General features: G+C 44.2%; 1 protein-coding gene across 4 annotated transcripts in view; it reads right to left on the minus strand.

Annotated features, from left to right (window-relative positions):
* Window positions 1-25,388, minus strand: part of WDFY3 (WD repeat and FYVE domain containing 3) — a 655,707-nt gene that overhangs the window by 537,236 nt on the left and 93,083 nt on the right. Inside the window, exon 1 of one of the 4 annotated variants that reach the window (XM_030190594.1) lies at window positions 20,431-20,500. The exons of the other annotated variants lie outside the window; for them this stretch is intronic. The gene's annotated coding sequence lies outside the window, so the exon portion shown is untranslated. Of the gene's footprint in view, window positions 1-20,430; window positions 20,501-25,388 lie in introns of those variants that run through there. 4 annotated transcript variants of the gene reach the window in all.

Here is a 25,388-nt window from a genome sequence, read left to right on the forward strand (position 1 = left end):
TTTCTTTTTTCTTGAGTCCAACAGAACTTTGACAGCCAATCCTTCCAGGGTCAATTGAAAGGCCAAAAGCACCTGGAAAATCGATTGATGGCCCACTCCGACTCCTCGGGTGTCCAAAGACCCTGGGCATGCCTTCCCCGGCAATGTGCACCCCAGCCCTTCAGGCTGGCATCTGTTACCACTAGGCACCAATCGGGGAGCAATGCCGCAGCATGCTGTCTGAGAGCCACCACTCCATACTGAGCCGGGCCGCAGGGAGCCAGGTGAGTCTGCATTGATAGTCCTGAGATATTGGAGACCACCATTGAAGCAGGGAACACTGCAGAGGTCTCAGGTGCGCTCTTGCCCAAGGCACCACTTCCAAAGTGGCCGTCATCGACCCCAACAGCTGGCCTATGTCCCAAGCTCACAGGTGAGGCATCCTCAGGAGCAGACGGACCTGGTTCTGAAGCTTGCACCGCCTTTGCTCGGGTAGGAAGACCATCCCCGAGGCTGTGTCGAACCGGACCCCCAAATATTCTAGAGATTGAGAGGGGGTCAGGTGACATTTGGCTATATTGACGACCCAGCCCAGAGATTGCAGTACTGAGACCACTCTGGCTATAACCTGATGACTCTCTTCTACAGAGTCTGCTCTGATGAGCCAGTTGTCTAGGTACGAGTGAACCTGGATACCCTCTCGCCTGAGGGTGTTATTAGGAAGGGTATGGAGTCCAGGTGTGCGGATCTTATAATGCCATTGTATCGCTCCATGGTGCGACCGCACCTGGAGTATTGTGTTCAGTACTGGTCTCCGTATCTCAAAAAAGATACAGTAGAATTGGAAAAGGTACAGCGAAGGGCGACGAAAATGATAGTGGGGATGGGACGACTTTCCTATGAAGAGAGGCTGAGAAGGCTAGGGCTTTTCAGCTTGGAGAAGAGACGGCTGAGGGGAGATATGATAGAAGTGTATAAAATAATGAGTGGAATGGATCGGGTGGATGTGAAGCGACTGTTCACGCTATCCAAAAATACTAGGACTAGAGGGCATGAGTTGAAGCTACAGTGTGGTAAATTTAAAACGAATCGGAGAAAAGTTTTCTTCACCCAACGTGTAATTAGACTCTGGAATTCGTTGCCGGAGAACGTGGTACGGGCGGTTAGCTTGACGGAGTTTAAAAAGGGGTTAGATAGATTCCTAAAGGACAAGTCCATAGACCGCTATTAAATGGACTTGGAAAAATTCCGCATTTTTAGGTATAACTTGTCTGGAATGTTTTTACGTTTGGGGAGCGTGCCAGGTGCCCTTGACCTGGATTGGCCACTGTCGGTGACAGGATGCTGGGCTAGATGGACCTTTGGTCTTTCCCAGTATGGCACTACTTATGTACTTATGTACTTATGTACCACCATTACCTTGGAAAAGGTTCAGGGAGCTGTGGCGAGGCCAAAAGGCAAGGCCCGAAACTGAAAATGTTTTCCCCTCACCGCAAAACGCAGAAACCTCTGGTGCGGGGCCAAATTGTGCAAGTAAGCTTCTTTCAGGTCCAGAGACGTGAGAAACTCTCCTGGCTGTACCGCCGCTATGACAGAGCACAGGGTTTCCATGTGAAAATGCCGCACGTTCAGAGACTTGTTGACTTCTTTTAAGTCTAGGATAGGCCGAAAAGACCCTCCTTTTCGCGGCACTACGAAGTAAATGGAGTAACGGCCAGAGCCGCATTCGGCGGGAGGCACGGGGGAAACCGCCCCTATATGAATCAAGCCTTGCAAGGTCTCCTCTACCACTGCCCGTTTGGCGGCAGAACCGCATCGGGACTCCACAAACACATCTCTTATCGGGCATTGAATTCTATTCTGTAGCCTTCTCTGATCAGGTCCAAGACCCACTGATCTGAGGTAATCTTGGCCCACTCCTCGAGAAAGAGGGAAAGTCGTCCTCCTATCACTGGAATCGAGAAGGGGGCCGGCGCACCATCATTGAGAGGGTCGCCCTTGAACTCCAGGTCTTGAGCCTGCTGCTGCGGAACGTTTGTCCGAGTGAAAGGAGTTCCTCTGCTGAAAACGGGCATGCGAAGTGAACCCAGCAGAACGCCCCGGGTGGTACCTTCTAGCTTCACGGATGCAAGGTCTGTAAGAGGAGGGAACTGCCTGACCCTTGGAAGAAGGCCGCGGCCTATCATCGGGTAAGCGCTGGGGTTTGGCATCCCCCAGGCCTTTCACAATTTTCTCCAACTCCTCACCAAACAGGAGAAGGCCTTGAAAGGGCAACTTCACCAACCTTTGCTTAAAGGCCATGTCAGCTGCCCAATGCCGTAGCCACAGAAGACGGCAAGCCACCACCGCTACAGCCATCTGTTCAGCCAAAGCTCTGACCAGATCATAAAGGGCGTCAGCCAAAAATGACAAGGCCGACTCCATCTGCGGTGCCGCCTCCGAAAGGGGCTCCGCTCCATCTCCGGGCTGTTCCACTGCCTGTTGTAACCAAGCGAGGCAGGCTCGGGCAGCGTAGTAGCTGTATGCAGATGCCAGTAAGGATAGGCCTGAAATTTCAAAGGACCGTTTTATAGCTGCCTCCAGGCGAAAGTCCTGCATGTCCTTCAGGGCAACTCCTCCTTCCACTGGGAGGGTAGTTTTCTTTGTCACAGCCGTGTCCAGGGCATCCACTTTAAGCACTGCTAGGCGCACCAAATGCTCCTCACTTAGAGGGTATAATTGCCCCATAGCCCTAACGACTTTCAAAGGCCCCTCGGGGTCAGCCCATTGAGCCGTGATAAGCTCTTGGATGCAGTCATGCAAAGGAAAGGCTCGAGGCAGGCTTCTTAGTACTTGCCATCCTTGGATTACCGGAGGTGGTCTCAGTACTCCCAGGGTCTTCTATAGAGAGGACCTGCAAGGCATCAGTAATAAGCGCTGGCAGCTCATCGCAGTGGAAAATCCTCACCGCGGAAGTATCATCTGGATCCGGTGGCAATCCTTCTTCCCCTTATGTGGCTGCATCTCTCTGACCATGGTGTACTTTGCCTTGGAGGGCTACCCCTCCTTCTGCCTGTATAGGAGAAAGTTTTTCTTTACTCAGCGTGTAGTTAGACTCTGGAACTCGTTGCCAGAGAATGTAGTGACAGCAGCTGGCCTTACGGAATTTAAAGGGGGTTTGGACAGATTCCTGAGGGAAAAGTCCATTGAACATTATTAATTTTTTTTTTTTTTTTTTTATGGGGGGGGGGGGGGGGGTTTGCTGGACTGTTGAATCCTGGATTGGCCACTGTCGGAGACAAGATACTAGGCTTGATGGACCCTTGGTCTTTCCCAGTATGGCGGTGCTTATGTGCTTAAGCCCCATCCCAGGGCATCCCAGGATGCACTGTGCTTGGCAGGGTGTCACCACTATCAAGATGGCAGCCCAGAGAAGCAGGAGCAAGTAGGCATCACTCCTACTTCCTACATATGAGAGGTACAGGGTTATGGGGGGCCACCGCTGGCCACCAGGGGTATCTTGTGACTTGGGGGGGGGGGGGTCTGGACCAAGCCTGGCCAGGGGGTCACACTGGATCACCAGGCTATATTTTGAGACATGGAGGAGTCAGGAGGATGCCAGGGGGGTTACCAGACCACTGAGGCTTATTTTAAATTGGGGGGGGGGGAGGAGAGGGCAGGCAGATGCTCAGGGAAGTGTCCATTACACCACCAGGCTTTTGTATGGGGGGAGCCCATCTGGTGTAGGGTGATCAGGTTTGAGGGAGATAAGTGGTGCCGCTAGACACCTCTTCTCTCAATCAACCCTTCTAACACTGCCCCGGACCTGGTGGCAAGTTTCCCCACTCTAAACACACTTGGGAAACTTTTTTAATTTTTTTTAGCATTGGTTTAGGGTAACTAATTACCACATTTAAATGCATTTACATGCAGTCTGCTTTTTTTTTTCCTCGAGAAAAGTTGCATTGGCTCCCAATCAAAGAACGGATCACCTTCAAAATCTGCACCTTAGTCCACAAAATCCTATATGGGGTAGTCCCAGGATACATGACAGACCTTACAGATCTGCCAATAAGAAACAAAGTCAGATCCTCAACATCCTATCTAAACCTACACTACCGAAACTGCAAAGGACTGAAATACAAAACAACTTACACATCCGGCTTCTCCTACATAAGCGCAAAACTATGGAATGGCCTCCCAAATGTTGTGAAAACAATCCACGACCACCTGAACTTCAGGAAATTACTAAAAACCAACCTCTTCAAAATGGCTTATCCCAACGACCCCACGTAAACCTCTTAACCCAGCAATACAGCAGACTAATCGTACTGGATAACACGCAACCTCCATCCCTTCCTACCCTCCACTTATACCTCATACGAGCATTATACAACCTTGTATCTGTTACCAACCGACTGGGCAAACACCTCTGACGGCACTATGTAAGCCACATTGAGCCTGCAAATAGGTGGGAAAATGTGGGGTACAAATGCAACAAATAAATAAATAATGGTTTCAGTGCACATGCTGAAACCATTAGAGCATTCAGCGCACAATAACGTGCGCGGCTATCCCCATTTTAGCTTTAGTTTGAACATCTGTCTCATAGAAAGTGCATACACACATTTGAGAGAGAGAGAGAGAGAGAGAGAGACATACACAAATATGTACACATACAGCCTACACCTCCGCCCTCCCAACACACACATGCATTTACATGCAGAGGAGTTGAAAGCATGCTCCTCATGCTTTCTCCACTTTGTTTCTACTAAACATATTTCTAAATTTATCATCCATGAAGATTTAATCCAGTCTGTAGAACAATCCTGACAACATTAAAGGAAGAGGGGCACAGTGAGATGTTTGCAGCATGGGAAATCCAGATTCATATTTTCTGCCCTTTAGGCCCAATTAGAGAGGCATGACAGCTACCACTGCTTTCAACTACAGAACATCAAATTACAGTGTATCTCTGAAGCGATTCCCCTTTCGCCAGCAAAGGTTTTTCAGAATCCCTTCAGAATGCCATCAGAGGAAGAGGTTTTTTAAATGGAAAATAAAAAAAAAAAAGGAGGGGGGGGGGGGAGAGAAGAGACAATATAATGAAATGCAAAAAGAGGAAGGAAAGAGTTGATAATTACTATTTCTAAATAAGTACCAGGACGGAGCCTATGAACTTGTGTGCGAGTATGACAGTTTTCCTTTTTTTCTTCTGTGTTACACACTATGAATGAACAAGCAGCAGCTGTGTACATTTAATTTCCTATAGCAGTGTTTCCTAACCAGTGCACCCTACAGACCTGGAAAAGTGTGCCATGAGGAAAACGTCACTACTTTTTAATGCTCAGGTGCAGACTATCACATGGTCTCTGCCCTCAGCAGCTCACCATAACAGGATACACTGGTGGTAGCTCCTAAAATGTGCAGGTGCTTCGTTCTCTGGGGCCAATGTGGAAAGCTACCTCAGGCAGAACAGTGCAGTTAATGAGCACTGTGTGTGCACATTACTGGCTGTACAATGAGGAAAGGGGTTCACCATGGCAGTTAACTAACATGGCCCACCTGGGCACACAGTATATTAAAATGAATGGTAATGAGGCCATTAGGTATTCCAATGCAATGCACAGAAGAATGCAGGGGATTTTAACATTGCCAATGTGAGAAACTGACGTTGAGCACATGTGGCAGTCTAGAAAAGTTAGTTGAGAGGATTTACTGCCAGGATTTAGTTTCCTGTAACCATATATATCTTGTACTGGGGCCCACACAAAGTGGCGGGCATGGCTCTGGCTGTCTTGTTGGGCAGACTGGATGGACCGTGTTGGTTTTTATCTGCCGTCATTAACTATGTGTTATCCACTTAAAAAGCAGAAGTAGCAGTTGTGCGTAGAGGTTACTGTGGCTTCACTGTGTACGTCTGAAGAAAACGAATGGATCGATATCCAAAGCAATTTAACTGGCCAGAAATGGCTCTTGGCCCGTTAAATCACCTCTTTGGGCCTAAAGTCATTTCAGTGGCACTTTAGTGCTGCTGAAAATATCCTGTTACCTATGTCAAAACCAACTATTTTGGGGTGTTCCGAGGCACAGTCGGCACTTGTCTGGTTAAGGGCCAATAATCAGCATTTAACCATCCAGATTAACTGCATAAATAGGACTGCATAAAAATCAATTCTATCTTTAGGCGGTGCCCCATAACTGCTTAAATGCTAAATAGCACAAGTAACTGGCTATGTTTTAGCCCCAGAATTCAATGCCAAAGCCTGGATATAACTAGGCACCGAATTTCCGAGCATAACACCAATGGCGGTCAGCAAAGCGCTGAGCGCCGCCAGCTGAATGTTGACTCCAAAAGTACCAGCACACATCTTTGTGTGTAGTTTAGCACATTAATATTAGCCTCACAAAAAGTGCTAAGTAATTTTTGTGATGCTAATATTTAGGAACAGAACAACATTATGTTTCATGTGCACGTGTGCGGGAACTTTCATTTTCTTTGAACACATGTACAATGAAGCCACCCTAAGCAGAACTTTTGAGTGCATGTGTCTGGCAGGCTTTCCCTGATTGACATGCAAGTTCTGCATACTTCGAGTCTAAATCTCATTACTGTAGCACTCCGAGAAGAATACTTTCTCGCTGATCTCATGTTAGAAGCCACTCAGCGATCGGTGCACGGCTGTACTCTATGACTTTCTGCATCAACCTCTCCGAGAACAAGTTTGATCTTGCATGCCTCACTCTTTCCTACACATGGAATGCCCAAAACTGTGATTAACAGGGACCATGGATGACCTAGCTCTGCTTTTTGCAGCCCGTACACCACTTCCTTATCCCCCTCCTGAGCATCCTCTGAGACCTTCCAGCCTTTAGTGTGGCTTTTCAGTGCCTCCTTACCATTTTTTGGTCCTATGAGTCCTCTTCATAAGCACTATGCCTGTCCTGCAGATGTTGGTGTGCTTTTTGATCATGTGCGTGTGTGTCTTGGTCTTGAAAAAGTTGGGAAGTACTGACTTATAGGGAAACAAACTATGTTCCCTCTCATTTCTTTTGGGTATGTGAATTTCTTTATTGTAACTCAGAGCTGTTTTTTGTCATTAAGTGAGAAATACATTGAATTTTCATAACTGTTTGCAAGCTATCCCCTCAGTTATTTTAAATTTAAGGAAAGCCAGGCAGATATCTTACAAATTCGGCTTTCGATTTCCATCACTCTATACCAGATTACCACAGAAGAATTTTGAAATTCTTTTTTCCATTACATGATTCAGGCTACACTGTTTTTAATTTCAGAAACTAAACATTGTGCAATCAGGAAAAGCTTGTGTCATTACTTAGGAGGAGAGCAGGACCACTTCCCCCTGCAGCTCTGCACACATTAATGTTACTAATAGGAAAGACAGAGATCTCATGGAACTGAAAGAAAATTTTATACACTAGGTAAAAATTAAAAATCCTTTGATGTCAGAATATTCTAAGACCTCCTTTAATCCACTGCAGCAACTTGTAAGTACTGCCATACTGCGACATACAGAAGGTTCATCAAGCCCAGTATCCTGTTCCCAAAAGTGGCCAATCCAGGTCACAAGTACCTGGTAAGATCCCAAAAGAGTAAAACTGATGTTTTGCTGCTTATCCCAGGAATAAGCATGGTGTTTCCCAAGTCCATCTTAAGAATGGCTTGTGGGTGTTTCTTTTAGAAACTTATGCAAACCTTTTTAAACCCAGCTAAACTATCTGCTTTTATCACATTCTCTGGCAACGAACTCCAGAGTTTAATTACACATTGAGTGAAAAAATATTTTCTCCACTTTGTTTTAAATATAGTAGATTCACTGCATGCCCCCTAGTACTTTTGGAAAGAGTGCACAAGCAATTCAAATCTATCTGTTTAACTCCACTCAGTATTTTATAGAACTCTACCATATCTCCTCTCAGCCGTCGAGCCCAAGCCACTTCAGCCTTTCCTCATAAGGAAGCCACACCCATCCCCTTTACCATTTCTGTCGCCCTTCTCTAATTCCCCTATAACTTTTTAAGATGCTGTGACCAAAATTGCACAGTATTCGAGGTGCGGTCGCACCATGGAGTGATTATAACATTTTCCTTTTTGCTTTCCATTCCTTTCCTAATAATTCCTAATATTCCACTTGCTTTCTTAGTCGCCAGTCGTCAATGACGACACCTAATTCCTTTTTCAGGGTGGTGACTCCTACCGTGGAATCTTGTATCACGTAGCTATATTATGGAACACACTGAAGCTCATGGTCACATCCAAGTGGAATGATGTCATGAAAGCTTTACGAAAATACCGTATTCCCAAGAACAATGAGACTGTAGATGAGTTCAAATTCTTCACAAGAAAGTGAAGAAAGAGACATCTACATCACAGCACTGTGTCTAGCACAATTGGACTCCAATTCAAAACAGAGTTATCTGCAAAATGCCACCAGCTGAAAGAGAGTAGCATCTCCAGGAAGCAGCAGTTCTTTCACTACATAATTGCTTAGATTTAGCCCGAGCAGTGGAAAATGCTAGAGACATAAGGACCAAAGTACTAAAATGAGAATAAAGTCTTCTACGCTAATTTTTAGCACATATTGAACTTTTAACTTGTGAACAAATCATGTTAAGATCCAATGTAGTAAGTTTATGACATGCTAATAAAGCATTAGGCCCCAATAAAAACACTAAAAAAAATGTGCGCTAAAACCACAACAAAAATTTGCACTAAGCTTAGGGCATATTTTTTACAATGGCCAAGCACATTAGAAACAGTAAAGTTAAAATGTTCCTTAACTTTACTGCTGTTTTAATTAGAGGCCTCCTGGTATGGCCTAGGAAGTCTGAGCCACAGAGACTCTGAATCAGAAGAGCGCAAGGAAAAGCCCCTTTGTTTCAAATGCCCTAAGCTAAAGGATCTCGGTCTCTGAAGATTCAAACTTTGCTCGCCCAAGACTTGGTGTCCCAAAATTATTCCCTGTCCAAGGGTCCCTAAACTGGGGAGCTTAGGTCCACGAATAGGTGTTTTCTTTTTAAATTTATGTTCACTCAATGGAAGCAAATAGAAGTGAAAAAAACTTCACCACTGAGGCTATAGTAAAAAAAAAAAAAAAAAAAATCAGTACAAAGAGGTGAATGGTGTTAAAAAGTGCTTTATGTTTAGTACTCTTTCCTGCATTGAAGTGATTATTTTAGCGCACTTTTTTTTTTACACACTAAAGGGTCCTTTTACTAGGAGCTAATGCATATCTAATGCAGCAAAAATGACCTAACGCAAGACATGCTGAAGGGTTACGTGTTATTTTTGCATATGCATGCACTATTACATTTTGTTTTTGCAATTTTTTAGGGGGTATGTCGGGGCAAAGAGAAGTGGGCATTCCTGTGGTAACCAGTGTATCTACATTACCGTGTGCTAACTGGTTATTGTCTTCCCTCCCAAACCCACTTCTCCTCTCCCTCCACTCTCTATCTCTGTTGATAACACCCTCATCGTCCCCGTCTCATCTGCCCGCAACCTCGGGGTCATCTTTGACTCCTCTCTCTCCTTCTCTGCGCATATCCAGCAGATTGCCAAGACCTGTCGCTTCTTCCTCTATAACATCAGCAAAATTCACCCCTTCCTGTCTGAGCACACCACCCGAACTCTCATCCATTCTATCATTACCTCTCGCCTTGACTACTGCAACCTTCTCCTCACTGGCCTCCCACTTTGCCATCTATCCCCCCCTTCAGTCCGTTCAAAACTCTGCTGCACCTCTTATCTTCCGCCTGAACCTGTACACTCATATCACCCCTCTCCTCAAGTCACTTCACTGGCTTCCAATCAGGTACCGCATACAGTTTAAGCTTCTCCTTTTAACCTACAAATGCACTCAATCTACAGCCCCTCCCTACCTCTCTACCCTCATCTCCCCTTACATTCCCTACCCGTAACCTCCGTTCTCAAGACAAATCCCTCCTGTCAGTACCCTTCTCCACCACCGCCAACTTCAGACTCCGCCCTTTCTGCCTCGCCTCACCCCATGCCTGGAATAAACTCCCTGAGCCCATATGCCAGGCCCCCTCCCTGCCCATCTTCAAAGCCTTGCTCAAAGCCCACCTCTTCAATGTCGCCTTTGGCACCTAACCACCATTCTATTCAGGAAATCTGGACTGCCCCTACTTGACATGTCACCCATTAGATTGTAAGCTCCTTGGAGCAGGGACTGTCCTTTTTTGTTAATCTGTACAGCGCTGCGTAACCCTAGTAGCGCTCTAGAAATGTTAAGTAGTAGTAGTAGTGCACGGATGATGCGGGAGCCCTTACCACCTAAAAAATAAATGTCGGTTAGTACTCCTGTAGTAATTTTTAAAAATGGCTGTGCACCATTAGCGCATGGCCATTAGATTTTAAAAAATCTGGGTTTTTACAGTCGCAATAAACATGGCCTTAGCTCACAGGAATGATCCGCTTAAGGGTGTGCTAAGGCCATTTGTTACCACAGATTAGTAAAAGGACCTCTAGAATTCTTATTACTTTGGAAGCAATTTTAAAATACATATGCTAAAATATGAGCTTGCTAATACAACAATTACATCAAGAGCAATACAACATAAACAGGATAAAAAGACAAGAGGCAGGAAAGCAGGATTCTAGTCCTTTAAGTGAGTTATTATATTGTGGCTGAGAGGGCAGCTAGGAGCTAGAGAGAGGTATCAGACATTTAGGCAAATGTGTAAAACCTGTGAGGAGCAAAAGCATTTCAGCAGTATGCAGGAGCAGAGCAAGGCACCAGAGGGATGCAATGACAGCACTACAAAAGCAGGGAGCAATCTCAGAGAGCAGAGAAGACTTTCTGATGACCTAAAGTTCAAAAGGAAACCAAGTTATGACAGAGGAATCAATTCAAGTTTCAGGACATACCACAATGATGGAAAAGTGAGGTTTCCGCTGGACACTGTTGGCACAAGCAAAGTCATTCTACAGGAGACACTAGATCCTGTGTGACACACAACACAGAACAGTCACTCCCTGATTACATACAATAACCCCGGATTCTATCTATAGTTACTAAAGTTGCGAGCGCAAATCAGCATGCATAGCCAACCTGCGCAACTTAATTGATGAATGAGCCAATCAGTACCAATAATTGGCTACTAACAACCAATTATTGGCATTAACTGACTTTAATTGGGATTTACATGCACACTGTATTCTATAACAATGTATAACAATGTACACTCCTATAGTGTGTAATTTCAAGGGGGCATGTTTAGGGTTGGATAATATGTTACCAGTGGTGCTTCCCCCTTGATGCCATGACTTTGCTATTGGGATGGGGTGGATGTGAGGAGGCTGCTTCCTGCTTGTTTGGGGGGGGGGGGGGGGGGTTCTTCACCTTGGGATGGTATGTGTTATGGTCACATGTCCTTCAGGGCAACCCCTCCCTCTACAGGGAGGGTGGTCCTCTTAGTCACCACTGTGACCAAAGCGTCCACTTTAGGCATCCCCAAAGGGGCCAAGTGCTCCTCACTTAGAGGATAAAGCTGACCCATAGCCCTGGCCACTTTCAAAGGCCCATCGGGTTCAGACCATTGAGCTGAAATAAGCTCTTGGATGGAGTCATGCACAGGAAAGGCTTGAGCAGGCTTCTTAGTACTCGCCATCTTCGGATTACCAGAGGAGGCCTCGCCCTTGGCAGGAACATCGATCGAGAGGGCCTGCAAGGCGTCAGAAATGAGTGCTGGCAGCTCATCGCGGTGGAAAATCCTCACCGCATTGGGATCATCCAGATCCAGTGGCAAACCGGCACTTTCCTCTGGCTCTTCAGACCATGAGGCTCCGCCAGAACCCTCAGAATCCACACCGCCCGACCACGGGGAGGGAAAAGGGAAGTGCGCCACTCTCCGACAGGGGATTTACCTGTCTATGCTTTGCGTCCTTCCAACGCTCGGGGGAATCAGCCAGCCCCGGACCCTCAACACCCGGGGGGAAACCAGGTAGCAGCACAGTGTCAGACACGTGCGGCAGAGCTCTTTTCAGCATGAAAGCTTTATGCATTAACAGCACAAACTCCGGGGAAAAAAATTTACCCAGACCCACCGTCTCTGAATCAGGAGAAACGGGAACAGGAGCTCCTCTGGTAGCCTCTAACCGAGGCGTCCCCCTGCACTCAGACTCCTCCACAACAGCGAGGGTTGAGGCCTGCGGCACTTCCAAAATGGCGCCCACTGCCAGCTCCCTTGAGCGGGAAGAATCATCGCTCGCCATGCTCGTACCAGCTCTAGCGTCTAAAGAGCACATCTTACAGAGCCCCGATGATGATCTACGTTTACCACAATGGGAGCAGCGTTTAACTGCTTCAGCAGCCATTGTCCAAACGGACGGAAATATATAAGTAAAATGGCGGCTTCGCGCCAAAACTTACCCCGATCGGAACGGCGTCCGCAGGACCTCCCCGGAGGAGCTGGGCACCACTCTCACCTCAAAAGACCGAGTCATCCGAGCTCCGGTCAAGCTGCACATGGAAAATAGCCTCAGAATAGCTACGCAGAACCAAAGCGTACTCTTTTTTTTTTTTTAACGCTGTGAGGAAAGTTGGAGGCAGGCAGCAACAGAGGTACTCCGGTAGGCAGGGGGTGGGTAAGGCAGGGAAAGGGCGAACCTATATGCCTTCAAAGTGGGCACCACCAGCCACAACACCCCAGTTTCAACTGGCAAACGCACAGGAAACACCCCAGGCACAACATTTTCCAGGAGCTGATCAAGCTACGTCCACACCTGCTGGAAGATAGAGAACACTGAAAAACCATAGTGCTCTATGGACGGCTAGCTCCATCTGCCTTCAGTATTTCTCTATCTCCACCTGCTGGTAGGTGGACACAACCCATCAGTTAATGGATTCATCTGCTGCTGATGACAAGGAGTATTGTAATGGAATCTATGCGGGATGCAAGGATTAAATCATAAAGAAACTTCAGATCGCCCAAAATACAGCAGCCAGGCTTATATTTGGAAAAAGCGAATGCTACATACCTATAGAAGGTATTCTCCGAGGACAGCAGGCTGATTGTTCTCACCGATTGGAGGGGCTGCCGTGGACGTCACCCCCATCAGTGAGAACAAGCAGCCTGCTTGTCCTCGGAGAAACATGTTTTGACAGCGCCAAACCACTCAGAGAAAAATTGCACTGGCTACCAATCAAAGAATGCATCACTTTCAAAATCTGCACGACTGTTCACAAAATTATTTACAGCGAGTCACCGGGATACATGACAGACCTCATCGGCCTGCCAACCAGAAGCTCCACAAAATCTGCACGATCATATCTATACCTCCACTACCCAAGCAGCAAAGGACTCAAATACAAATCCACCTATGCAAACAGCTTTTCCTACCTAAGCGCACAACTATGGAACGCATTGCCAAAAGCAGTAAAAACTATGCTCGACCACCTAAATTTTCGGAAAGCACTAAAGACAGACCTGTTCAGAAGAGCATACCCCACTGACCCAACATAAAAATACCGGTCACTTGCGACACAACATAACCAAAGACTGCAACGGACATTACCTGACTCTTCTTCCCCATTTCCCTCTCTAAGTTCCCCCCAACAGTTTCCTACCATACATGTGCCTCATTATACCACAATATCACTTTGTATTCATTCATACTATGTATTTGTTCAAACCTTAATCGGCTAACACCGTTAACGGATATATGTAAGCCACATTGAGCCTGCAAAAGGTGGGAAAATGTGGGATACAAATGTAACAAATAATAATAATAAAACTATCCGAGTGGTCTGAGAAACAGAGTTTCCCGACAATACTTGTAGCATTTGTATCTATAAACATTACAGAAAGTGCCCTATGATATCAAGAGATCACTTGACCGGAAAAGTCTGCTGAAGATTTCCCTGATTCTGTTCTTGGGGGTGCTCAGACCTGGCTTTCAGGATACTTGCCAAGGATGCACAATTCCATAGCATTGTGCTTAAAAATCGACAGCTGGCATCTTCCACTGGCCTGGCCCTAAAAACAGCTACGCGGTCACTACAGCTATCCACCAGCTGGGTGGAATGTCTTCATAAAGGCAGTTAATAAATCCCAATAAATAAATACAGCAGTTTTGGGCCTAGAGGGAGCTGCTGCATCCTGGGGCTGAGTTCTACCATAAGTAGGCTTTTTGACAAAGAGAAAGAACACAAAATAACCAAAACAAATGAGCAAAAATAAAAATATTTGACACAGTAAGGAAAAATTACAAAAACTGAGCAAAAATAAAAATATTTGACACAGTAAGGAAAAATTACAAAAACTGAGCAAAAACTGAAAAAAAATGTAGACCAACAAAAAAAGTTCAAAACATAAACAAAGCAAAAAACCCGAGTAGGAAAACAAAAACATAGATTTCTAAAATGCCTGCAATCAACACAGAGGCTCTCTAGTAGCAAGAGGACGATGATAAGGCACAGGAGCAACCTGCACAAAGTGACAGCTCAGCCCAAAACAGTTAGCTAAATGACTGCATTGTGGTATGACCCTAAACAGAAGGAACGGGATAACCTGCAAGCAGAAGCCTGTGCAATCAAGATGGCCAGGGTGACTTGCACAGACAGACCAGGGTTGAAACACAAACATCAACAAACAGAGGCAGGAGGACAGCTGAAAGTTCCAGATAAGGGATAAACTAATGTCAGCTGTGCCTACTGAATGGGAAGTGTTGCTCTTTATTTTCTCTCATTTACTATATTTCTTTGAAAAACAATTTTTTGCCCTTGACTCCTAAACGTATGCCTTGTAGCGCTATAGAAATGCTAAATAGTAGTAGTAATACGTATAGCTCTATTTGCGCACCTGCAGGCTATGTGTATATTCCAGTTATCTGGACAAGAATGCCAGGCCAAGAGTCCTGCAAGACTGTGACAGCATCAAAGAAATCAAGGGAAGGAGAAAACTGGCAACATTCTAAAGGGAGTTACTGCTGCGATGACAAATCTTTGATTCTTAACAAAGAAAAGGAAAAAGAAAACTGTTAGTTATCTGATAGCCATTGACAAAATATGTTCATTGCCTTTCCAATTTTTAACTACAGCTAGTGCTAAAAATAGCAGGAAGAGAGCCCAGCTACAAAATACAGCACTGCAAGTTCAAAACTTTTATCTGGGCTGTTTGTTTATATATCTATCTATCTGCCTCCCTCCCTCCAATTTGCAGACCCCCCTCCCTCTCTCCGAGATCCAGACCCCACCTCCCTGCCTCACTCCCTCCGATTTCCCAACCCCCCCCCCCCCCTCAGGGCTTCAGAGCCCATCTGTGAAGGAAGTTACGGACACAGGCAGGCAGACACATAAAACTTTGGGGGCGAGAATTATATAAGACGCGTCATATTGGGTCTAGTGACATCAGCTAGGGCTTCGGAGCCCATCTGTGAAGAAAGTTACGGACAAAGGCAGACAGACGCATAGAATGTTGGAGGTGAGAATTATTATATAGGATATATATACACACACACATTATTTTTTAAAGTATTTTTCAGAGACATATTTTTACACTTGAAAAAAAACTGCTTACCACCTCTCATCCTCAGAGGGAGAAACCATGACACTTCTCCAGCTTAACTGTCTTGTGCATTCTGCACAGCATTTTGGTCCTGGCTGTAAGCAGAGCACTAAATGGCACCTCTAGAATCTAGATTGCAGATTCAACAGCCCTCCTCAGGGAATAGCTCTGACAGGTTACAAAAGCAGAGCTAGTGGCAATGCACACGGTAAACAGTGGTGAACAAGCCCATGCTCTATCCATTGTACTCGCAGCGCACACTCTGAGGTGTTTTCAGAAGCATCTTCCCAAGGAACATCCGAGTACAGCACACGCTTTAAGGCTCTGGCTCTCTGTGTTGATACAGACCAGGGTAGCAGACAAACTGATTACATGGTGCTTGGTAACTTTCAGTAGATGTAAATTTCACAGGCAAACAAAATGCTGAAAAATTCGAACCATTCTTAAGATTCAGAGTTCAGATGTTAGTGCAGCCAAGAGCCAGGCTCTCTCTTCCAGCCCAGGGGTCGCTAGGCAACATCAGCCTCTCTTACTGCTCTTTCACAATGGAACCTAGAAGAGAGACACACGCCATGTCCCTGGAGGACAGCTTCAAATACTTTAAAGCACCAGATAAAAGAAGAGAGTGTTTTACACAGACAGCTCATTAGAATACTTTTTTTTTTCATTTTCATGCCACATCTATTTATGAGCAAGACATAGCCACACAACCAAAAATCACTTTACATTTTTTTCAGCTATGATAACTGGATAAAAGGGGAAAGATGATCTAGAAATATGAATTATCATCATTATCCAGCTACAAAGTTCAAGGATGGCAGACCAAACCTGGTCTCTAATATTCTATCACACCTCAAAAACAATGTGGGTGGGGGAAGACTTCAATTCCACCCAAAACGTTTCACTTAAAACACCTGCCTTGCAGCAACAGAATATGAAACACCAGCACCTTAGAATCTTTAACATTTCAAGGTTCTTGCATCCTGTACTTACAAGCCCCAGAGGACAAGGCCTGAATGATCCATGAGGTAGGCCCTGGAACATCAAACCTCAAGAATGAACCCAGGCAGAAAGTGCTCCAGGGCCCTCCTAGCCTACCATGAACGCCAAAACTGGCAGCACCATGCTTCAAGACACAGCCAGTAACACCCTCAGTCCAAGACCAAGCTGCGCACTTGCCTGCCATGAAGGCTTTGTCCAGCAGCATGGAGGAATCACCAAAGGAGCCAACAGTGACATTAACACCCATGTGGCTCCAGTCTTCAGGTGCCACGAGACTGGAGTTAAGGGGATATGAGGCCCACCCAGGGCTGCAGAAAGCACTCTACGCTACCATCTGTAATCTGCTGGAAGAGTTTTTGGCCCAATCTAGTGGACCCTGGTGAGCCCAACACTATACACCTGGCCCCCACACTAGGGGCAATAGCATACCACCAGGAAGACTTAGGGAAGCACTTCCTACATGCTCCATAAATTAGGAGTTGTCCTCAGAAGCACTGTGGGGGAGCCAGGTCCTTTTAATTCAATCCTTTAAGAAACTGACCAGCTACGACAATGGCCCACGCTGACACTGTTAATCCTCCCCCTTAGGAGACTTCAGATATGGGTCCCCTTCTCCAGGGAACTGCCACTGAAGGAAAAAAGAACTCGGAGCCCTAGCAACTACTGAATCTCCCACCATAATGTCAAACCAGCCGCTGTCACGATGAAAAATAGTCTCCGTTCCCATGCATGGGAACAAGCGCTAATAAGGTGCATGCTGCCCTAGCATACCTCTGTAAAGGAGCCTGATGTTAGCCAGTGTGCAGATGCCACTGATCAACACTGGCAATGAAATGGCTCACTGCTGCAACTGTCTCCACTGCAGCACTTGCATCGGCTTCTCTGCACTGCAAACAGTGCCTGACACCCTTGGTTTGGCCTCTGCCATCCTTGAAAGCTGACTACATGCATGGAGCTGTGACTTCTAAGTAGAAAATGGCATGGGGACACAGTTTATCCCTGCCCCGTCCCCATGGGTTCTGTTTCCGTCCCTGCCCCGTCCCCATCCCATCCCCATGGGCTCTGTCCTCATCTGCAGAAGCTTTGAACACTTATGATTTTATATCTAAATCTTTTTATTAAAGTATAAAAAGGAATAATATGCTGTGCAACTGTTTTTCATAAATCATAAATAGAAAACAATAATAACGAGCAACTATAATAGCACCCCCCCACCACCCTCTACCCTTCCAACCCCAACAATAGCCGACTTCTACTACCCCAATGAATCTTAATCCACCCTGTTAAAATGTCCAGGGGTACAAAATATAACCTGTTCTGTATGCCATAGCAGTGGGAATATGCTCTATGAAGCACTGTTATGATTTTTTAAATCTGTGGATGAATAACAATCTCAGAATTCAGTCTAGTTCTCCTGTCTTCCACAGTCCTTCCTGCAATAGAAGGTGTTGTTCTTAGAATATGTGCTGGTAGCAAGAATGTACAGGATTCCCATGCAAATTTTGCTAGTTGTGGCCAGCATGTTTGCTTGTTTTACAAAAAAAAAAAAAAAAAAATCAAACTATCGTTGTCTGCATCACTCAAATATAAATAACAGTCCAGTTCATTAGCAGGCTTCAAAGCAGAAAATGACAAGGGGAGAGTTGTCCCCATCCCCACGGGCTCTGTCCCCATCCCATTCCCTCAGGCTCTGTCCCCGTCCCTGTGGTTAGGACAGGTCCCCCATCCCCGTCATTCTCTACTTCTGAAACAGGCAGCCCTCCTTGCACTGAGGCACTTTCCAGGCAATGACACCAAACAAGGAGGTTTAGTAGACAGATACACAGACATACAAATACTCAACAAACCTGCCCTCTCCAACACACACACACACATTCACATGCAGAAGGGTTGGAAAGAATTCCATGAGCCATGCGCTGCATGCTTTCCTCACTTGTATTGCAACATGCATAACAAATTAAAGCTATTAAACAACAAAAAATATCTACAGTAAAACACAAATTTTGAAAACCTGTACTATTAAATGGTCTGACTCACAGAGGACAATTAAACCAGGATAAGAATATATTGAGCATGGAGGGAAAATGTTTTAATGCAAATGCTGCCGATCTACTGGAATTTCTGTGCTGTATTTCTTTTACGTAAAAACAAATAAATCTGCACATGCTATCCTTCTCAACACTACTGCTTAGACAAAAAAAAAATCTTCTCTATCAAAATGAAATATTTCCAGACTTTCTCGTAGCACTCATTTGACTTATACAATCCTTTGAAGTTTCCACTCTTAAATTTTGCAACAGGATAAATATCAGCTTATAAACCTTAGTGGTTTTCAAAATTCTACAAGTAAGGAAGAATAAAACTGGTTTTGACAGAATCCACAGTATTCACACCATCAATGTATCAATATTCACAGCAGTTTGGTAGTGCCATGCCAATCCAAAACAATAATAGCAGCCGACATGAACCTACAGAAGGTCAGGGCAGCATGACTAGCCTTCCCTATTTAGCAGGGTGACCACAACAATGCAAATGCTCCAAGTAGTATGAGACAGAAATGGAGCATGCTTACGTCTTCGAAGTATGGCATCCCCAGGGAGACAGAAAGCAGCATGATTATTCCTCTTCCAGAAGACCAGGGAACTAATGCCCTAATGAGGGGCTGGAACCCAATGTGTTGGCATGATCCTTTTGGAGGGCACAGCAAAATAAAGTGCAGGCAGGCAAAGTAAAATCAGGGTTGTTGAATACTCAACAAGTATTGTATTAATACAACAGAAAAATTGTGAACATATGTCTCTTTCATGCATTTTTGGATAGGTATCACACAGAAACCATTTGTGAAACCATACTACTAATGGGTGCAGAGTTGCACATGTTAGAACAACCATAACTCTGAATTGCCAGACTTTATTCACCTTTTCTCCTTCCATGATTTATGAGCTAATGCCAAATGGTAACAGAACACAGCACTTCTACATTAAAGCAGCAGCTTAACAATTCTTTGAGTGAAAAAATATTTCCTCCTTTCCGCCTATTTGTTTATTTCCATGTAATTTAAATCGAGTGTCCTCTGGTCTTTGTACTTTTTGAAAGAGTGAAAAATCGATTCACTTTTACCCATTCTGCACCACTCAGGATTTTATAGACCTCAATCATATCCCCCCCTCCCCCCCAACTCTCTCTTTTACAAGTAGTACGTTTTGTTACCAAAAAAAAACTGTGTAAGTAATAAACTTTCTTCATACTGGAGAGAAACAAGATTATGAAAAGGGAATTCTGGTACCAAGTAAGCGGAAAATGAACAAAAAACAACAGCCTTATTCAAAACAGAACTTTTAATAGTTCCAGTCAAAATAGGTTTGCCATATATAAATATTTCAGAAAGACACAGAATTATTTTCATATTAGGCAGATTCTTTTCAGGCACACCTCTGTACACATTTCTCTCAGGTGAATTCTTTTTAGCATGAAAGTTGATAGGTTGGGTGAACTTGTGGACTATTGGTCTCACGGCATTCTGGGTACTGGTATAAAAATAAACACAGGATGGGCGTCACTCCCCTTCCAAAATTTCTGTATCCAGTATGCCTATAATTATTCATGCTCAAAACGGAAGTACAAACACCACATAATCTCTTTTCCTTGGCCATACATTGAGCTTCTTAGTATGCCCTTTATTACAGGCCTGGGAAAACCAGAGTCCACAAACTGTTGGGACTCTCCTGGCAGAAGAAAGCTATGCCCCCTCCCTTCCATCTCCATCGGCCATTGCTCTTTCAATGAACTGTGCCAGTAGAAATCCACCCTGCCTGCTGAAACAAAACATTTTATTCACCAACAAACCACTGTGAATCTAAAGGATAGAGAAGCTCAGGAGCTAGAGATACGTTAATTCATCATTACAGTACAACTCACCAGGACCCCCACAGCAGCCACAAGAACTATCTTGCCAAGCCAGTCATGTCGTTAACAGGGCGATGACCTGCAAACAGCCAGTGTAAGAGATATTAAGCTGAAGTGACAGAGCAATTCTTGACATTTTAAACAAGCAGAAAATCAGGTGAGAGAATGCTTCTCTGGCACAGCAGTTAATAACGGATCACTGAGTAGCAGCCTCACATAAAATGTCCAAACTAATAAGTTTGATGCTTTGTACAGTAGATTGACATGAACATCTGAATTGGGTCTGTGTTCATGTAAATTAAATTTACATGAGACTTGTACCCTGCAAAATCCCAATGGAGCGCCTTGTGATTTACAAAAGATTGTGTCACTGGGCATTCCCCAGAGAAATACAAGTAGAACACATTCAGCCTATTTCTCATTAAAGTGGTTAAACTTTCTTAAAACTTTTAGATTGAGTCAACACTCAAATAATTAAAGATAAAGCATTCCAGTGCTTGACAGATTGGAATGAAAATAAATCATTAAAAACTGATCTATAAATTACTTCTTTAGGACTAGGGTATTGTAATAATAATGGCAGTCTATTAGAAGAAGCACCATTTCTCAGAGAAGGGACTACCAAATCAGATAAATACTCAGGAGCTAATCCATTTAAAATTGAAAAAGAAAGTGTGCATACTTTAAATATAACCCAAGCCCTGACAGGCAACCAGTGAAGTCTGAGCAAAAACAGCAAAGTAGACTCATATTTTGAGACTTGCCAAATCAGTCTGGTCGCCGTATTCTGATAAGTTTGCAATCTCTTGTACAGCCCCTCGGATATTTCCACCAATACAGAATTACAATAATCTACGTGAGGCAAAAGCAATGATTGGGCGAGAAGTCTGAAAGCATTAAAATCTTATTCTTTCCTTCAAAACCTTACAAGCCTCAAGAACACATTACCGATTCTCTAGCTCAGTCATTATCTTCTAACCTGTCTTCTGCTCTTGGGCTTCAAGTTTTCTTCCTCTCATTCAGCCATTTCCATTCTTCCCAAGAGCATCTTATCATGGTTGTGGCACCTCACCTTCCTTTCTCTATATTCTCCTCCTTCCTTCCTTCCTTCCTTTCTTTCTTTCAGCAGATGATATTAATCCTACTTCTGACCTTCCACAGTCACTCCCACCTCAAACGCTGACCCCCTCCAATCTTATTCCCATCTGTTTCTCATTTTGTGCTCCCTCTCTCATGCTCCCTGTGGAATATAGCAGTATAATACTTATTTTTGTGGTGCTACTAGCTGTACACAGTGCTGTGCAGTGATGAAAGAATTCAGGTACAATATTTCCCTGTCCTAAGAAACTTACAATCGAAGGGAATATCTGAGACAATGAGAGATAGTGACTTGCCCAAGGTCACAACGAGTGTTAGTGGCTGAAGCAGGATTCGAACCCTGGCTTCTCAGCCCACTGCTCTAACCAATAGATCAGAGCTTCTGAACCGTCTCCTGGAGGCACACCTAGTCAGTCAGGTTTTAAGTATTTCTAGAATGGGTATAGATCAGATACATTTCATCACAGTATTATTATCATGGCTTTGGAGTCAAGAGGTCTGGATTGGGAACTAGTTGACCCACAGATGGTAGAGGGTTGGTGGTAAATTGAGTTTACTCAGAGGATAGAATGTTAGTGGAGTGCCTCAAGGATCAGTACCTTTTTACGGATAACACCCGAAGGGTGTGGACAACATGAGAAGAGATCTACAAAATCAGAAGAAATGGTTGAATGGTTAGCAGTTAAAATTTAATGTGAAAAAATGCAAAGTGATGCACTTTGAGTATAGAAATCCAAATAGCATATGCATTAGGAGGTGAGAAACTGACATGCATGGATCAGGAGAGAGACATTGGGGTGATAGTGTCTGATGATCTCAAGGCAGCGAAACAATGTGACAAGGCAGTGGCTGTTGCCTGAAGAATGCTAGACTGCATAGAGAGGCATAGCAAGCAGAAAAAAAAAGGAAGTGTTGATACTCCTGTACAACTCAATGGCAAGATCCCCACCTGGAGCATTGTGTCCAGTTTTGGAGGCCACATCTTTTCAAGGACATAAAAAGACGAGGCAGTTCAGAGGAAAGCGACAAAAATGGTACAGGGGTTTGTGCCATAAGATATATAAGAGACTGGAGGACTTGAACATCCACACACTAAAAGGAGAGAGAGAGAGAGAGAGGTGATATGATACAGCTATTTTAAGTATTTGAAAGGTATTAATATACAAACAAATCTCTTCCAGAGACGCTGGGGCAGTAGAACTAAGGACATGAATTGAAGTTGCAGAGAGGTAGACTTAGGAGTAATGTCAGGAAATACTTTCTCACAGAGAGGGTAGTAGATGTCTGTAATATCCTTCCAGGACAGGTGGTAGAGTCAAAAATGGTGAGCAAATTCAAAAATGTGTGGGACAAACCCTGGGGATGCCTAAATAGAAAGAGGATGAAAACATGGCATAGCTTTTGAGGTGTTATGTTGCAAGATGTTATGTTGGCAAGGAGTAGTGGAACTAAGGCAAAAGCCAGACAGATTTCTATGGTCTGTGTCCGCAAATGGCAAAAAACTGAAAGATTCAACAACTCCAGCTTGGGGAACTAAGGCCGATGTCGGATAAGGACTTCTCGGTCTTTCTCCTGCAAATAGCAAGAGACAGGTGATGATTCGGCAACTCCGGGTGTTATAGATCACTTTATTGTGATGTGCTGGGAGTGAGGGTGCTGTTGCAGCTCAAGAGGGAGGGGGAAGACTTCTTGACTGTTAAGTTCAATACTGCTCAACAATACTTGCGGAAGATTATGGTTTATACCAAGACTCCATTCATGACTGGTTGCCTATAGTGGTTGGCATGATGGAGATAACCAGTGTTTTTAAGCATGGGTGGCTAGCAGGAGGCGGCCTGTACAGAGTGGCGAGGGTGGCTCTGGCCACCTTGTTGGGCAGATTGGACGGATCATGTGGTCTTTATCTGCCATCATTTACCATGTTACTGTGAGAGACAGAAGCAATTTTGGGTGGAGTCGAAGTCAGACATAAGTAAAATGTACCGACTCCAGCTTCAAGATTAAAAACACATTATACTATATAGCTAATTTACCTTTTATACTAATTATATATGCATATCTTTGTTCTGGATTGAATGTATATTTACCCAGCACTTTTTAAACTAATATCAATAGGAGTTGGAGCCAGACAGTAGAAATATTAAGGAGTCAGTCTCAAAAGACTGGTGTACCAACTCCACAGCCCCGATTATTACATCTTAAAAATGAAATTCACGTAGTATAGCTATCTAAATGGAGCTCACAGTCAGAAGCTAAACAGGTATCTAACCAAAACCCACTGAAACTTTACTTTATAATCACTAGTTGGAACAGTTGTGTCAAGAATCACAGAAGAAGCCCTGACAGAAGGTAAAAGTCTCTCCCTACAAGCTGCAGTTGGCAGCTCACTTTGTAATTAACTTTAAAAAAAAAAAAAAAAGCATCTGGATTTTGGGAAGGAAACAGTCTATCTATATGCAGGATTTTCAAAGACCATTTTAAGTAATTGTTTCCAGATTGTGGCATATTGTGGACAGTATTAGGATGGGGTTGTCATGAAGAGTAGATGAACATCAAATATTCACAGAATTAAGAAGATAAGATTGCATGGCAAGAAATTTATTCTTCTTTGGGGATTTATTCAAGCATTTCCAGTCTCAGTGTATCATGAACCTTCAGGGAGTATTCTATACCCAGTTTTGTGGTGCTTCTACTGAGAGATACTTCCATAGGACTTCGCCAGGAGAACAAATGATATGAAAGTTGATTACCCCTCTTGCATGATATTTGACAATCCAGAGTGAGTTTGAAAAAATATTTCTCCCAAACTCAGAAAAATCTAAGAAAGTCCACAGATTATGGCACTTTTTATTAGATTACCATCAGACTTGCTATTGATGATGCACAACTTCTTTACAAAGCAATACAGTAGCTGTTGGCAGACGTACGAGTGTGAGAGAATCTCTCTATTTCCAAAACTTCTATACCGCTTAAAACTAAGCAGTTTACAAAATACAAATATATCATTCACGCGCACACAAACTCAGGGTAATTTTATCTTGTTTTATACATTCAAAAGACCTTCTATAAAATTCCCCTATGGTACAAGTGTGTCAGCAAGACAGCAGGTATTCATATACCATGAGCAGACTGTTCCAGGGGCATAGTTTGGGCAGAGCGGGAGTAGAATCACAATATATCTACATATTTTATAAAATACACAGGTGCATACCACACACATTTACACCTGCTTTAGAGTAGATATAAATGTGTTTGGGGTATTTGCACACAACTGGTATAGTGTTAATGTGAATGAGAGAGCAGGTGCTGCCAGGATAAATCTGAGCCACAAAGTGGATTTAAGGTGAACAAAATAATATTTATTTCAGGTGTCAGGTAGGAGTCCTGTTCAATTCACAGGTGAGGGAAGAAAAGAAAATATAAAACTTGTCATTAGATATAAGAACGTCCTTTCATGGCCGCTGCTGCAAAGCTACACCATGTACTATGGTCTCTCAGCAAGGTAGCATACACTGTTGGCCTCTGTACTGGATCCCCAGAGTACCAGTACAATCTTTAGTAGTCAACATAGGCCAGCCAGCATCCGGCTAGAAAATGGATATTGGTTTGCAAGCTTTGAAGTTGAAGCTGGTCCACCTGATTGGTGTGATTGCTGTTCACAGACATGTGGTGGAGGTATATGCAGTTGGGTGTTGCTACTTCCCTCTGGGCCTCCCTAACCTTGCTGTATGCAGATTATACTTCCTGACCATGCTCTCCTGGCTCTAACCATCCCATGTCATTTCCCCTTTGGGCAGGACTATGACTTTTAAGATGGTTCTGACAGTGTGAGGGAGTATCCTTAAGGAGAAGTGGCAGCGTTCTAGAGACTC

Source organism: Microcaecilia unicolor, chromosome 2 (assembly GCF_901765095.1).
Source record: "Microcaecilia unicolor chromosome 2, aMicUni1.1, whole genome shotgun sequence".
Classification (NCBI taxonomy): domain Eukaryota; kingdom Metazoa; phylum Chordata; class Amphibia; order Gymnophiona; family Siphonopidae; genus Microcaecilia; species Microcaecilia unicolor.